Here is an 11,535-nt window from a genome sequence, read left to right on the forward strand (position 1 = left end):
TTCCCCCCGGGGTCTGTCTTCCCGTCCCTTTGGATTCACTTCTCCGCCAGTCCTACCTTTCAGCAAGTGGTTGATTTTCTGTTTCTAGAATTGCTGTTCTTCTTCTCTTCGATCTCCCGTTGGATTTGTAGGTGTTTGCAATCTTTAGATAAGCTATCTAGCTGATCTCCCGCTACCTGAAGTAGTCTCAGCTGCTACTTCTCCGCCATCTTGACTCCTCCCCTTCTTTCTTTTTTTTTAAACTTAAAGTCAATTAGCCATATTAAGTTTTGATATAATGTTCAATGATTTATTAATTGAATATAATACCCAGTGTTAATCAAAGAAATGAACTCGTTTCCCCTCAGTATCAGTAGCAGATTATCTCAGGAATTTCTGTGTTTTTTAGTTTTTAAGTTAAAATACTCAAGGCATGTATGCATCATTTAAAAAAAACAATTCCTTACTTTAATCTTACTTTTTTTTTTTTTTGACTGACAGTCTCTGGAATCATTCAGATAACAGGGTCTCTATCATGTATGTAAAGTTTCAAAAGGGATCTTCAGGTCCTTCCAAGATGGTGAATTAGCACAGCCTTCAAGCTCTTCTTGTGAAAACCAACCTCCAGTCTGTTCTGGAAAAATTATAGAGGAAGGCATGGAATACAGGAAATTCAAAATGAAACCCCAAACAAAAATATAGCAACTAACCAACTGGACATATAGACAACCAAGCACTGCTCTTGGGAGACATACCCCTGCTTTGAACTGTAGGTTGGTGTTGGGGGAGGTTGGAGACAGAGGAATTTGCTCTAGCCTGGGGCAGTGAGCCATAGACTCAGGTAAGTTAGAACTGCGCAGCTAGGGTGCTCTAGAGTTCTGGTCCCATAGGAACTGAATGAGATAATAAATATTTGTTATTGTTTTAAACTGCTAAGTTTTGGGGTAACCTGCAATGGCTATGAATATAGTGTCCTATTTCCTTGTTTGAATTCCTGAGTTCTCACCCCCTTTTGCTCTACGTGGCTGTCAGTTGTGTCTCCATATAACTGAGTCCTCTCCATGGCTCACAGGCTATGCATTTTTCAAGCATTCATCTTCTCTTTTGCCATTGCCTGTTTCAGAGAAAGATTCAGTCCGGGAAGATCCTTCTTGAATCCTCTTTCCTTCTTTTTCCAAGATGCAGCAATGGAGGTAGAATTTGGAATATTAAATGTAGCCTCTGAGCCCATCCCTTGGGAGAGTACACCCGGAGGGGACTCAGGTGTTGGTTTGGCTCAGTCGTTGGTAAGAGTCACGTGATGGGAAGCAGTTTATTTCGGCTTTGAGAGCAAGGTTGTGTTTTTCCGCTAATTTGTTGAAGGGAGATGTGGGAGGCTTTGGCTGCAGAATGAAGATTCTTCTTTGCTGATCCATGGAAAGTGACCTTCCTTTCTTGGCCAGTGCCTTCTCAGATGGCTTTTTAAATGGCATTTTTTTTTTTCAACCAAGGATGTGTGGTTGAGAGTCAAGCTGTTGGAAAAGGCATTTGGCAGGCCTACGGACACTCCAGTGAACTTGTGTCCTTCCTCCTGGAATTTCGGCAGTACCCTGTTGAGTTCGAATGAACACCCAGAAATGGTTGTCTAAGTTGTTCACTTTTTTTTTTAAGATTTTATTTATTTATTTGTTAGAGAGAGAGAGGGCGTGAGCACAGGCAGACAGAGTGGTAGGCAGAGGCAGAGGGAGAAGCAGGCTCCCCGCTGAGCAAGGAGCCAGATGTGGGACTTGATCCCAGGACGCTGGGATCATGACCTGAGCCGAAGGCAGCTGCTTAACCAACTGAGCCACCCAGTCGTCCCTAAGTTATTCACTTTTGATGAATGGGAATATTATGTTCTTTAGGATCAGCATTTCATCTGACCCTAGCCTCAACATCTGGACATTTATTATGTGAGGATAGTGTGGATTCTCATCTCCAAATGATCTTGAAGTATCTGCTTTAGATGTCCTTGTTTTTTGGGCTGTGATGGGCTAGACAGTCCTCTGTGCTAAAATGCTCTTGTGTCTTCCAATGAAAATAAGAGCCACCCTTTCCTTGGTGTTTACTCTGGGTCAGGTGCTATGCCACATGGTGTCTTATCTCATTGAATTATCCACAAACCTGTGTGGTAAGGACCACTCCTGCTATGCTGTGGATGGAACAGATGAGGCTCCAACAGTTGAAGTGAATTGTCTAAGGCTGTGCATTTAGCCTGTGCTTATGGGGAGAACTGACTCCAGGCCAGTGGGATTCCAAAGCTGGTTTACTTAACCACAGCGCTAGGAAACCACGCCTGCTACGACAAGAACCCTTCTGGAAAGTTGAGGGTGATGGAGCAGAGGCTACCCATTGGCCCAACACTCCACTGAGGGTTTCTGGGACTCCTGTTTCTGCAGGTCACCCAACACTGAGCACAGCTTTCCCACCTTGGGGAACGTACACATTGATCACTATAAGGATGACTACAAAGACAACAACAACACAGGTTGTTCCAAAAATTCTACCTTTCTCCAGGGAAGTCCATATAAAGGACACTTGAGACACTCCATCCTCTTCTGGTGTGTTAACTGTGTGTATGCTTCCGTTTTGTTTTTTATGGTTTCCAATGAACTCATAGTCACGTTTGCTGCTTAAACTTTGGGCAGAACTTCGGTTTACCTTACTTATAATCATGTCATAATAATTACAAAAATAGTTACATAATTACACTATAAAGAATGATAGTGAACATCTGCGGAGTTCATTTCACATTTGCCACTGTGCATGAATCTTCACAATGACCCTCTGAGGTGGGTGCTACTTGTATCAACCTCATTATACAGAAGATGAAATTGAGACCCAGAGGAGCTAAGCAATTCACTCAAGGTCATTAGCTGCAAAGTGGCCGTGCCCAGATGTGGTCCCAGAGCTATCTGATTTTGGAATTATAGTACTTCCCTCTCAAATGGAATGCCTTTGCTACACTTAGCTGTTGCCTTACTTAAAGAGGATCATCCTCTCTTGTCTTTCTTAATCCATTTGGCTTTTCAAGTTTTATGTGCAATTATATAGTTTGCCAGTTGTGGATTCTTGGGTGTGGGTATGGGGCTGGGGGTTTCTCTGGATAAAATCAGAGGTCTACCAGTTAGCTTCAGGTATTTAACAATTGGTATTCTTTGCTACATTTTCTCTTCCCATTTAACAACTTTTGTCGCAGATGGAAAAATTTATAGTTTTTTTTTAATGGCTTTTGAAAAAATTTGAGGGTTGGAGGTGATGGGTGGAAAAACAGGCAAGGCGAAGGAGAAGGTCTTTATTTTTTAGTCTGGTCTCATTTAAAAAGCTCTTTTCGCTCTGTCCTTAACATTTTGGCTTTCCAATTTCTCTCTTGTAAGTGGTTTTGCCCTGTCTCTGTTTATTTTGTGACTTGTGCCTGAAGGGATGTTTTCTCAAAAGAGAATTATGCACACTACATCGTGTTCTGGTCACGTGTAGAGCATTCTCTTGGACAAGGCCTTCTTTGTGCAGAGGAGTGGAGGGTTTATTCTGGTTAACGGGGATGCCATATAGCAGCTGTTAGATGGGACAGGGATCGGATGAGCTGCTGGCAGAATAACCAGATATTTGAGTTGTAATACCCATTTCACGATGTTTTTCCAGGCACCAGAACCACTTGGGCAGAGGTTCGGTACACAGGATCTCATGTGGGTACTGAAGTACATCAGCATTCCTATTGTTTTAGTCAGAACCACAAACAGAAAACTTCACTTGAATCAAGGGGGATCACCCAAGGGCTACCCCAGGTTATTTCCCTGGAGAGCAAAGATGCTTGAGCCTCCTGGGACCCAGGGTTGGACATCAGGGTCACAAGTCACACTCTCTGGATTTCAGGCAGCATAGGGTTTCCCTCTACCCCATTTTTCGGGGCTGCATGATCTTCCCTGAGCCTCAGTTTGCTTATCTGCTTAATGAAGTAGTTGCAGAGTAGTTAAGGACATAGGCTCAGAAGCAAAATGTTGCCACTCCTCTTCCTACACCTTTGCCGAAGCAGTTTGTGCCTCAGTTTCCTCATTAGTGAAGTGGGCGTTGCCAGACTCTGGGGTTGGTGTGAGGTTTGAGTGGGTTACCAGTTGTCAAACACTTAGCACAGTGTCTGGTGCTGGGTGGTGCTCAAACCTGTGCTGGAATCATTGTCTCTTGTGACTGGAAAGGAATTTGCTCTCACGTGGCCAAACATGGCCATAGCCAAGGGTAGTATTAACCCTACTAGTAATATTCATGATAGCTCATAGTTACTGAACTTTCACTATATGAGTATTTTATAAATATTTTCATTTTATCTTCATGAAATGCACATTGAAATACTTACCTTTATTACCCCCACATTTACAGATAGGAGAACTGAGGTTCAAGGATACCAAGTAACTTGTCCAAAGTCACACAGGTAAACTGGAACCAAACCCACATACCTACTGTGGAAATACACTACTGTCTGAGTCTGTTCAGGCTGCTATAACAAAATACCGTGGACTGGGAGGCTTATAAACACCAGAAGTTTATTTTTAACCATCCTGGAGGCTGGAAGTCTGAGATCGGGTGCCAGCATAGTCAGGTTCTGGTGAGGACTCCCATCCAGGGTGCAGACTGTCACCTCCTCTTTCTGTCCTCACATGGCAGAAAGAGGCAAGGGAACTCTCTGGGGTCCCTTTTAAGAGCATGAATCCTATTCATGAGGGTTCCGCCTTCATGACCTAATTATGTCCCACAGGCCCACCCTTAAACACGATCATGTTGGGGATTAGGTTTCAACATGACTTTCTGGAAGACAGAGAATTTCAGTCCATTGCAATGACCTTATAAGTTCAATGCCTATACTGTCTGATAGTGTGGTTCACAGTTTTTAATCCTGGTTTCTTAGTTTACGTGTTCAAATTCTTGAGGAGGAATATGATGGACTAAGCTCAGTCTATGAGTTTTTTCTCCTTGGGTTAGGTGTGCATTCTTGGATCAGTCAGCTGTGGCCAGAGGGGTGGGGTCATGTGGTTCCAACATGGTGGTCTAAACCACATAGAGACCGAGAACTTTTCAGAGAAAGAGAAGGTAGGCAATCAGACTTTTCTGTTATGTACCTCCCCATTCAATCCTAAAATTGTCTCAGTGGGTTGAGGCACTGAAGGTATTACTGTCTGCCTTGATCCTGCTGAGATCAACTGTAGGCACAAGGGACATTTGCTGGCAGGCTCAGTCCTGCCCAGTTCTGGAATCAATCTACAGTGTTGGCAGTACGTTGAGTGCCCTGTGTCTGCCAGTGGGCGGGGTCTGGAAATCAGTCTGGCAGCCATAAGCAGCAAGAGTCCATGTGTCTGCCATGCTGGTATCCCCCTACTTCTCACTACATCTTTCTGATGGTATTCCTGCCTTGTTCTTGGGACTGTACTCCATTTTTTCTTTTTTTAAGAGTAGGCTCCATGCCCACCATGGAGCCCAGCATGGGGCTTGAACTCACGACCCTGAGATCAAGACCTGAGCTGAGATCAAGAGTTGGATGCTTAACTGACTGAGCCACCCGGGTGCCCCTGGACTCCAGTTTTAATGCTGTTGTTAGAGCCTCTCAGTGAGCCTGACCATTTGCCTAGTTCCATCTTCCTACTTCCTGGGACCCCAACCACTGGCTGAGGTCCTGCCCCAATCCAAACACAAGGCTGTGAAGCAAAAACTCTTTCTGTCATGACCTACTCACCCACCAAATCAGGCCCCATGGATATTTTTCTTTTAACTTTTATTGTGGAAAATTTCAGATGTTCACAAAAATATTCAGACTCATATAATTAATCTTCATGTACCATCACCTGGCTTCAACAATGATCAAATTATGGCCAAACTGATTTTGTCTATACTTACCCTAATATTATTTTGAAGCAATTCTAGATCATATCATTGTGTCTATAAATATTTCAGTGTCCATCTCTAAAATATCAGGACTGTTTGTTTTTAACCCACAATCCTATTATCACACCTAAACATGTTAACAATGATTCCTTAGTATCATCAAATAATCCAGCCAATGTTTATATTTTTAGTCGTCTCATAAATGTTTTAAAGGTTTTTTCCATTAACTGTTTGAGTCAGCATCCAAATAAGGTCCACGTATGGTGGTTTATTGGTGAAATCTCTAGACTTTTATCTCCATCTTCTTTATTGCAGCTTCTTTTTTTCTTTCTTTTTAAAAAAGATTCATCTAGTTGAGAGAGAATGCATGCGAGTGAGCAGAGCAGGGGCAGAGGGAGAGCATCTCAAGCAGACTCCCTGCTGAGTGCAGAGCCCAATGCAGCACTCGATCTCACCATCCTGAGACTGTGACCTGAGCTAAAACCAAGAGCCCAACACTCAACTAACTGAGCCACCCAGGTGCCCCCCACCCCTCGATTTATTTCTTAAATTGGTTTTTTGTCCTGTTGAGTTTCACAGTTGGGACATTCCTGTGTGAATTAGTATTTGGATAGAAATCTTGCTCAGGGCACCTGGGTGGCTCAGTCATTAAACATCTGCCTTCAGCTCAGGTCATGATTGCAGGGTCCTGGGATCAAGCCCCATATCAGGCTCCCTGCTCAGCAGGAAGCCTGCTTCTCCCTCTCCCACTCCCCTTGCTTGCATTCTCTTTCTCTCTCAAATAAATACATACAATCTTAAAAAAAAAGTCTTGATCATGTTAGATTTGATTTCTCTTGGCAAGACCCCTTCATAGGTGGTGCTGTGTTCTTCTACCAAAGGCATATGTCTGGTTGTCTTTTTTTGTGGATATAGCAGCTGTTGGTGGTCAGTGAAGTTTATTAATATTAGGACTTGCAAAAATGGTTTGCTTTTTTTTTTTTAAAGATTTTATTTATTTATTTGACAGAGATCACAAGTAGGCAGAGAGGCAGGCAGAGACAGAGAGAGGGGGAAGCAGGCTCCGCACTGAGCAGAGAGCCTGATGCGGGGCTCGATCCCAGGACCCTGAGACCATGACCTGAGCCGAAGGCAGAGGCTTAACCCACTGAGCCACCCAGGTGCCCCGAGATGGTTTGCTTTTGATTTCTATATTCCCTCCTTCACTTATTTGTTAGAATACTTAAAAAAAACAACAACAACAACACTTCACCTCATCTACTATTTGGTTACCCAATGGCATAATCCATATAGAAAAATTAGAATACATGCTTGATACTTTTTCTTTATTTACCAGCTTTTTGAATATGGAGGTAGTTCACTGGCATCCTCCAAGGGTAAGCAATTAGGGTTTCCTGACAAGTATCATTAAAACTCATAGGTTAAATATATTTGATAGTTTCCAATCCATTTCAGTTATTATATTTATTCACGCTCAAACTCTTCCATCTTTAGCCAGTGGAAGCCTCTTCACATTGACCCCTGAGTGCCCTTCATATCCTCTTTCCCCTTGGCATGTGGATGAGAGCCCAGACTCAGACCAAGTTTTTTAGGCTATTTGTTTAGCACAATGTCTGGCACATAGTGAGTGGTCAAGAAATGGTAGATTTGACTGTTTTTAGAAGTCTTAGCTTCTCATCTAGGGCCAGTACTCTGATTGGATTTCTGTAATATCTGCTTTACCCCCCACTGACTTCTGGTGGAGGAAGGGAACTTTTTTTTCTTTAAAGATTTTATCTATTCATTTATTAGAGAGAGAGAGTGAGAGAGTGAGCACAAGCCGGGGGAGTGGCAGGCAGAGGGAGTGGAGAGGGAGAAATAGGCTTCCTGCTAGGCAAGGAGCCTGATGCAGGACTCAATCCCGGGACCTTGGGATCATGACCTGAGGTGAAGGCAGATGCTTAACTGACTGAGCTACCCAGGTGTCCCCAGGGAGCTTTTTAAATACATCTATGTCCTGCTCTCCACCCCTTTCCCTAATCCCTCCTCCCCCCAGCGACAATGACATTTCTGGGTAGTAAGTCTGAGACCAGGGAAAGTGAGTGTATACAACGCAGCCCCTCCTGAGCTCGCTCTCAGAGATTGACCATGTCCACAATTTGTGTGTGTTCCGTTTGCACCTGCCTCCCCCTTGGGTAAGCCTCTCAGGTCAGGTCTGGCATCTGGGAGGGGTTGCCTGTGTTTGGTGGTATGTTGGGGGATAATGGTGTTGAGGGGCAGAGGGGGAGAACAAGGAAATCACAGTTATACCTGAGAAGGGGTGTGTAAACCGAATTCAGAAGGGAAGGAGTAGAGCACTGCTTTCAGCTTTATACCTCTGCCACTCTGTAATCCTGCTGTAGCGGCCATAAAGCTGATCACATGGGTCCTTATCGGACTCCCCTTTCTACTTCTCAAATGGCTTGTCATCCAAAGAAAAAAAGGGATGTACTCTATGAGCCCCTTGGAAATGGCACCCACTGCCCTCTTTTCTTCATCAGCCATTGGCTGGGGGGCTCCTGACCCTCCTCACAGCAAACTTTGCACAAGGGAATACAGAAGGCCCTTGCAGCCGAGCCAACGTCACCTGGGGGAACAGCTGGGAGGTAGTAAGCTGAACAAACAAGTCATCTTGCTCATTTCTTAAACAGGTGTGGCTAAAGCCAGTATTCTATTCAGGAGCAGAGAGAGTTTTTCCACTTGTAAACCTTTTAGACATTCTGGGAACAGAAGATGTTGTGCAGCTTCTACTGTGCTTTGCAGCCAGCCCCACCAGTGAGTGCTTGTGTGTGCCTCTCGGGGCGGGTGTGTGCAGCACCAAACACAGGAGGCCGAAGTGGTCGGTGCCACATGCCCGCTGTCCTGCAAGCCCCAGTTCTGTTCCTTTGCAGTTGATCTGCAGGGAGCTCAGGGCTGATGGTTAGAGGGTGACAGTCCCGTTTGGGCTGCTGTAACAAAATACGATACACTGGGTGGCTTATCTGCAACAGAAAATTTTTTCTGGCAGTTCTAGGAACTGGCAGTCCAAGATCAAGTTCATGGTCGAGCCCTGGTGCCGGTCCTGTCCTGGGTTCCAGACTGCCGCCTTCCCTGTGCCCCGCACAGTGGAAGGAGCAAGAGAACTCTTTGAGCTCTCTCTTGTAAAGACACTACTGCCACTGAGGATTCTTTCTTTCCTTCTTCTTTCCATCTTTCCTCCCTCCCTCCCTCCTTCCCTCCCTTCTCTCTCTTTTTTTAAAGATCTCATTTATTTATTTGAGCGAGAGAGCACGACAGAGAAAGAGAGGCAGAAGGGGAGGGAGAAGCAGGCTCCCCGCTGAGCAGGGAGCCCAGTGTGGGGCTCCATCCCAGGACCCCAAGATCATGACCTGAGCTGAAGGCAGATGCTTAACTGACTGAACCACCCGGGCGCCCCCAAAGTCCCATCTCCTAAGACCCTCACACTGGGGATTAGACTTCAACGTATGAATTTTGGGAAACACCCATGTTCAGTCCAAGCAGGGTATAATGTCAGCTAGATATGAAATAGTACCTAAATAATGGTATATTAAATTAGGTAGTCATTTGTTTATGTTCTCATGTAAAGATCTGAGCTGACGTAGTGGCTCTTGGCTTCACAAAGGCATTAGGAGGCCAAACTCCTTCCAGGTTTGGGCTCTCATCTTTGGCTGCCGTAGATAAACGTTTCTTTATATAGTACTGAAGAGGTCCTTGTGCTTTTGTGTTCAGGTCTTAGTTGCTTTTAACTTACTCTCAGACTTTCATTGTCTTTCCTCAAAGCATACGTTGTTCTCCAGCAATAGGCTTTTATTTCCATTAACTTTATAATGACTCTTTCCTCCATATTTTTCAAAAGTTGGTAGGTGGCCCCCGTTAGCTCCTTTTCTTTCCCCAGGACCCCATTCCTGTTCACTGATGGTTTTATCAGTTCCACGGCCAGTTCACGGGAGGGGCTAAACACACCCCACCTGTCAGCCGTAATGGGGTTCTCACTGGCTGTCGGCAGGCAGGTGACGCAGCCCCAGATTTCCCCTTAGCCACCACTAGGATGGAGATTAAATGGCAACAAGTCTGCTGGGGTGTGTGCTCAGGACAGACACCTGCAGTAGGAGGGAGGGAAGCAGGATGGGGCAGAAAGTGGTGTTGGGTTCAGCAAAAGCCTTGGCTGACTGTTGGGTGTGCTTCAAAGCCGACCTGGCTCCTCAGACTCATCTCAAGTTTGGGCAAGAGGCCATGCAATTATGTCCCTGTATGGACTGGTTCCCATGGGAGGCTGCCTCTGGGAAGAAGGGGGAAAGTCCTTGAGTGAGGCGGCTTTCTTCAGGGAGAAAGGAGCAATTTCGGGAGAGAGCTGCCAGTCAGGGGTTCCTCAGCCAACAAAACTCGCAACAGCTGAGGGAACAAGAAAAAAACGGTGACAATATTTTGTAGAGCCACTCATGAAGAAGTAGAATCAATTTTTGCAACCCTTGCATTCAACTGGGCTTTGTGATTGGCTCTGAGCAGTGGGACGGGAGCATGTGTCCAGGAAGGGTCTTGAAAAGGGCTTATCTTTTGGGGCTTGCCCTCATTTGCTATGGAGAACCCTCCACCAGTATGTGGAGAAGCCCAGGCTAACCCTCTGAGAAGAGAGAGGCCCTGCTCAGCACAGGTGAGTCCCTGACGTGGGAATGTGGGTGGCGTCCTAGACCAGCTGGGCCTGGCCAAGAAGCCCCAGGCCACCCCTCAGCAGACACGGGACCAGGATCATGGGCAAAGATGTGTTTATTATTTCGGGGTCATTTTTTACCCAGTGAAAGTTTATTGATGATCAGGCCAGCATGAACCTGGCATTTAGTCTGACCAAATGTGGAACATGTTTTAGGATTTGGCAAACTTAAATGGTTTTATTCTCCTCCTTGCCTAGCCCCTGCCCAGGTTTCTAGATTTCTAATAAAACTCTCATCAACCCATGCTTTGTCAGAGCCTTTACAAAGCACCCTTTCAATTACCCTCCTCAGCTCAGACGAGGGAATCTAAGAGGCCTTCACTGTTCATATTTACTAAAGAAAATACACGCTTCCAGAGCTGCCAGGGTTACTGAACAGAAAACACAATTACCACTGGAAAAAGCCAAGGACTGTTATTTGATCATAAATGTTCTAAAGATAGCTGTATGCTGGTTATTAGTTGAGCTGAGGTTTGAAGGAGCAAACGTTTGAGGACCCGATTCAGGGAATTAGATGGAAATGTACTCGAATGAGAAAGAAAGATCAAATCCAAAGAAGACGCAAATCAAGCACCTTCCAGCAGCTTATTGGAGAAATATTTTCATAGTCTATTGTTCTTGGCCCTTGAAAAATGTTTGTTGAGTGAACAAATGGATACTCGGGTGGTAGGAATAAATGCTACTGTGCCTGAAAAATGTGCTACCCTGTGGCCCCAGCTTTGAGATTGGAAGAATTCGCTTGGTATTGAAATGGAGCTGGATACAGTTGTCTTCAAGATTTCTCTTCCCAGATCCCATAGAACTCCACTCGGAGTCCAACACTTTCCCTGAACGTCGATCCTCTCTCCCATGCTCTGTTTTCCCCTTCCAAAAACAAGATTAGACCATCTAGAAAGCCTAGATTTTGGGATTCTCCATAGAGTAATGGAATTTGCCTGGAG

This window comes from Lontra canadensis, unplaced genomic scaffold (genome assembly GCF_010015895.1).
Source record: "Lontra canadensis isolate GAN:19392208 unplaced genomic scaffold, GSC_riverotter_1.0 scaffold93, whole genome shotgun sequence".
Lineage (NCBI taxonomy): Eukaryota > Metazoa > Chordata > Mammalia > Carnivora > Mustelidae > Lontra > Lontra canadensis.